Source organism: Pipistrellus kuhlii, unplaced genomic scaffold (assembly GCF_014108245.1).
Source record: "Pipistrellus kuhlii isolate mPipKuh1 unplaced genomic scaffold, mPipKuh1.p scaffold_m20_p_16, whole genome shotgun sequence".
Classification (NCBI taxonomy): Eukaryota; Metazoa; Chordata; class Mammalia; order Chiroptera; family Vespertilionidae; genus Pipistrellus; species Pipistrellus kuhlii.
In genome coordinates, this window is record NW_023425471.1 from 34219454 (window position 1) to 34225551 (window position 6098).

The following is a 6098-nucleotide window of genomic DNA, read 5'->3' on the forward strand; positions in this document are numbered from 1 at the left end:
AGCAGGGAACATGCAGGATGCAGCGAATCAATAATTCTCTCTCATCTTTTGTTTCTATCTCTCCCTCTCTCTTCCTCTCTGAAATCAATAATATATAGTATATGGCAATGTCTAAAAAAAAAGAAAACATTATTTTCTTAGAAGTTGAGAATGGCATCTTATAGTTTTCTTTCTTGCTTATAAAAATGTGGATTAATTTAGAAAGCTAATTGAGAAAATACTTTTAAATATATTCTTATTAATTTCAGAGAAGAAAGGAAAGGGAGAGAGAGACAGAAACATCAATGATGACAAAGAATCATTGATGGGCTGCCTCCTACACACCCCCTACAGGGGATCAAGCCTGCAATCTAGGCATGTGCCCTGACTGGGAATTGAGCCATGATCTCCTGGTTTCTAGGTCAATGCTCAACCACTGAGCCACATCAACCAGGTGAGAAAAGATTTTAATTTAGGAGAAAAAATTCCTTTTAATGGTTCCAGATGTAAATATATCAAAGTAAAATACTTTTAGAAAAGACATCAATTTTAATGTATGTATTTTTTTTATCTATATTTATTGATTTCAGAGAGGAAGTGAGAGGAAGAGAGAGATAGAAACATCAATGATAAGAGAGAATCATGCCGAAGCCGGTTTGGCTCAGTGGTAGAGCGTCAGTCTGCTGACTGAAAGGTCCCGGGTTCGATTCCGGCCAGGGGCATGTACCTTGGTTGCGGGCACATCCCTGGTAGGGGGTGTGCAAGAGGCAGCTGGTTGATGTTTCTCTCTCATCGACGTCTCTGGCTCTCTATCTCTCTCCCTTTCTCTCTGTTAAAAATCAATAAAATATATATATTTTTTTAAAGAGAATCACTTAATCGTCTGTCTCCTTGCACGCACCCTGCTGGGGATCCCGCATGTAACCTGGATATGTGCCTTTGACCAGATCGAACCTGGGACCTTTCAGTCCTCAGGCTGATGCTCTATCCACTGAGCCAAACCAACTAGCGCAACATATATATATTTTTAAAGCACCTCCACTTTTCAGCCATTGATTCCACTTGTGTGTAAGAGTACCATGAAAGAAAGAAGCAAGTGACATTTCTCCAGGAAGGTAACAAATGAAACTTCATTCTTTAACATTTCAGATACTAATGCTTAACACCTCTTTACAAAGAATGTCTCTGCACTATTGAAATTTAAGTGTAGATTACAACTAGAGCAACACTTAACATTGAAGAAGCACTTGGTTCAATGCCTTGGCTACTAATAGAAAAGCAGCTGGTATGACAAATTCAACTTTACCTAAGGACCAGAAGTGCCATTTGTAACCATACTATGGGCAGTCAACGGATAAAACCATGTAAGCTTTTTCTGATTCTAGTTCCTTAAGACTTCAGCAAAAAGAATTTTCCTTTTTGTGTTGTTTCTTTCTCAGACTTTCTCTTCACACAGCTAAAGAATTTCGATAATGAAGTCATGTAGAAATGTTAGAAGGGGAAAAGAAGTAGCTAATATTTTAAAATAGAAAAATAATCTATATTTTATTTTGCTGTATTTTTCAATAAAGCCTAGTAAAATACCTTCCCAAGATTTCCTATAGTTTATATAGAAATAGCAAGGCTATGCCCATAGGCAGTAATTTTTTAAAGTAAGCACAAATCATAAGTCATGATATTTTACAGTGAATGTACCTATGTGCCCACTACCACATGAATGAAACATTACAAACTTCAAGAGACCTCCTCATCTTTCTTCCCAATACCCTCTTCCCTAAAGTTAATTGTCAAGAGTTCTATCACCATAGGTAAGTTTTGCTGGATTTTGACTTTTATATAAATTAGGTAATAAAATAGAGTATATATTCTTTTTGTCTAACATCTCTTGCTCAATATTTTGGTTTGTGACATATTTATGTTGTTACATTTATAAGTAATATGTTCCTTGTCAGTGTTGTATAGTTTTCCATTGTTTTATTATGTGAGAATGTATTAATTTTATTATTGATGAACATTTTAGACACATCGACTTTTGTCTTTTATGAATGCTGTTTCTATGAACATTTTTATATGTGTCTTTTGGTGAACATATGCACTAATCTGTAGGGTATATGCCTAGGAACAAAATTTCTGAGTTTTAGTGTAGTCTCATTTTTGTTTTTAGTAGATATTACTATCTGGTCAATTTTGAATGGTTATTAGTAGGTTTTTAGGGAATAATTTGGATCTGATAAATACCATACTAATTCTTCATCAAGAAAGCTATAATTATTCTCTGAGATTCAAGAAGCATGAGTAGAAACCTATATAATAAAGAGGTAATATGCAAATTGACCATCACTCCAACATGCAAGATGGCCACCCTCATGTTGGTAGCCCTCATGTGGACACAAGATAGCTGCCCCAAGATGGCTGGCAGGGGAGGGCAGTCTTGGGTGATCAGGCCAACAGGGGAAGGCAGTTGGGAGGGACCAGGCCTACAGGGGAGGGCAGTTGGGAGTGACAAGGCTGGCAAGGGAGGGCACTGAGGGGTGACCATGCCAGCAGGGGAGGGGAGTTGGGGGTGACCAGACCTATAGTGGAGGACATTGAGGGATGACCAGGCTGGCAGGGGAGGGCAGTTAGGGGCAATCAGGATGGCAGGATAGCAGTTAGAGTCGATCAGGCTGGTAGGGAAGTGATTAGGGGTGATCAGGCTGGCAGGCAGAAGCAGTTAGGGGCAATCAGGCAGGTGAACAGTTGGGAGCCAGCAGTCCTGGAGTGAAAGAAATGTCCATCTGCCCATTTAGGCAAGATCCCAGGTGGTCCCAGATTGGATAGCATGCAGGCTGGGCTGAGGGACACACACACCCTTGCATGAATTTTGTGCAGTGGGCCTCTAGTTGTTAACCTAAGAAACATTCAAAACTATGAAGAATTTTGTGAGTTTATTTGAGCCAAACTCTCAACAAATGTCAGAAGCAGAAGCTCAAGGGACTGAAAGAATAGTGGTTTTGCATCTTACACATTACAATCAAATGAGGGGAAATAAGTGAATGATAGATTAAGGAGGCAAGAGAAAGCAAAGAGGGGGAAGCAAAGGGAAGGAGGAACCTCTGGGTTTGGATAAAAAGTAAAATGATAGGCACATAAATCTTTTACAGAGACTGGTGCAGGATAGTTAACAGTCAACAATTAACATGATAAAACAATGAGAGGAATTATGGTCTCTGCTCTGGTTGTGTCCAGTAGGATCTGGTAAAAGGGAACTTACCCAGGTTTTTCAAAGGAATGTTATCTTAGATGCAAAAGACAATAGATAAGCTCAGTAAAGGTAAAGATTGTCAGGGAAGATACTAGCCTAGGACATAACTACCCACCATAAACTGCTTTTAGTTTAAAATAGTTTTTATTTCAGACCATCTTTGTGGTTAGTTTAGATCTCTGAATTTGCAAGGCCACCACACAGGCTTTTCATGAGCTGGTCAGATTAGCAGGTGGCCCCTTTTCATCCACAGAATAGTGAATGTGATTCACATTCATTCAACAAGTTTTGGTAAGCGATTTAAGATGTCAAGGATTATATTAGGCATTGGAAGTACAGCATTGAGCAAAGCAGTCTCGGTTTTCACCAAATAACTTTACAATTCCCTCTATTGAAATAATTTACATTTAGCAGAAAGCATAGAAAAATCTGTGACCTTGTTTTATGAAATAAATTATTCATCCCCACCCACCAAATCATATGCTGAAGTCTTAATCCCCAGCACTTCAAAATGTGACTGTATTTGGAGACAAAATCTTTAAAGAAGAAATTAAGATAAAATGAGGTCATTTGGCTGTGCCATAATCTAATATAACGGGTGTCCTTATAAGAATAACAAGAGATTAGAATAGGGACATGTGTGCGCACAAGGGAAAAACATGTGTGGACACAGTGAGACAGCCTCATCTTTAAGGTTAGGAGAGATGCCTCAGAAGAGACCAAATCTTCATCTTGGGCTTTTAGCTTCCAGAGTTGTGAGAAAATCAATTTCTGTTGTTTAAGCCACTTAGTAATGTTGTGGCAGAACGCAAGGGAGAAAGATTCTCCAGCACTCTGAGGGAGGAAAGTTTAACCTTTATTTTGCAGGTCTGCTAGTCCAGGGAAATTCCAGATCCAAAGCCTGAACTGAAATCATGGGGAGGCTCTGGCCTCTATATCTCCCTCTGTGGCAGGTCCCTGCAGCTCTGCCCATGTCAGTCAGAATGGGGAGTAAGACTACAGTCTTTTTAAAAATATATATATTTTATTGATTTTTTACAGAGAGGAAGAGAGAGGGATAAAGAGATAGAAACATCGATGAGAGAGAATCATAGATCAGCTGCCTCTTGCACGCCCCCTACTGGGGATGTGCCTGCAACCAAGGTACATGCCCTTGACTGGAATTGAACCTGGGACCCTTCAGTCCGCATTCCGATGCTCTATCCACTGAGTCAAACCGGTTTCGGCAAGCCTACAGTCTTAACCAGATACTGAACTAGGTTGTAAGCCTTCTCCCCAGTTTTCCTTTTCATTATGTAATATTTTTTCATGGTAGCCCTAGCAAACGAATACACCTTGGGTTAATCAAATAATTTTTAGATATGACAGCAAAAGCATAATGCATAAAAGAAAAAAAAACATAAACTGAACTTAATCAAAATTTAAAATGTTTTCTCTGCAAAAGATACTAGTAAGAAAATAGAAAAGCCACTGAATAAAAGAAAATATTTAAAACTGTATTTCTCATAAAGAAATTTTATTAAAAAATAGATAAAGAACTCTAAAAACTTAATAAGGAAACTAAAACCTCAACAAAGAAATTAGCAAAAGATTTGAACAGGCACTTTATCAAAGGTAGACAGATATAAAAGCATATGAAAAGATGCTTGACATAGTCATTATGAAAATGCAATTTAAAACTATAATGAGCTACCTCTATACAATGGTTAGAATGGCTAACATTAAAGACTGACCATAACAAATGTTCCTGAAGATGTGAGGAATCCGAAACCCTCATGCATTGCTGGTGGGAATGCACAACAGCACAACCACAGTAGAACAGCTTGGCAGTTTTCTTTTTTTATCTTTTATTGATTTTTTACAGAGAAGAAGAGAGAGGGATAGAGAGTTAGAAGCATCGATGAGAAACACCGATCAGCTGCTTCCTGCACAGCAACTACTGTGATATGCCCACAACCAAGGTACATTCCCTTGATTGGAATCAAACTCGCAACCCTTCATTCCGCAGGCCAACACTCTATCCACTGAGCCAAACCAGTCAGGGCTAGTTTCCTTATAAACATACATTGTCTATACATAAGAGCAATCCCACTCTTGGCCTTATGAAAACCTATGTTCACAATAAAATCTATAAGAGAATGTTTATTCAAGATTACCCAAACCTGAAAACAACCCAAAGTCTCTCACCAGGGGAGTGGCTAAACAGACTGGTACATCTGTACAATGGAACACTACTCAACATTGAAAGAAAATGAACTTCTGAAACTGCCACAAATCAGATGAGTCTCAAAATCATTACACTGAATGATACACATATAATGTGTGATTCCTTTTGCACGCTATTCTATAAAAGGCAAAACTTAGAGTATAGAACAGTTAGTGGTTGCCAGGGAATAGGCTCTGACTACAAAGGTAACAAGCAAAAGATCTGGGGGGGAGGGAAGAAGGGGGAGGAGTAGCAATGAAACTGATCCATATCTGGAATATAGTGCTAGTAGCTACCTAAGTCTGTACATTTGTCAAAATTCATAGAACAGTCACCTCTGTTGCATATAAATAAAAAAAAATAGTGATAAAAATTGATGGACTCAGCCTCACACCATCCTTCCTCCTAGAAATCATTTGCCTAGTTTGCCTAGATTCAAGGATGAATTAAAGGTAAACCAAAAGATGCCATACTGTGTTTGGAGAAGTAGAAACAATGGGTTATTGCCAAGTAGTGATGCTGAAGAAGTGCACAGGAATGAATGTATGGAGGGCCTTGTGTGCTGCACTACAGGGAAGCTACTAAATGATTTAGAGAAAGAGAGTGACGTGGTCAGCTTTATCGGGCTGACCAGCAGCCCCAGAATGACTGATGAACATATTACTCTGA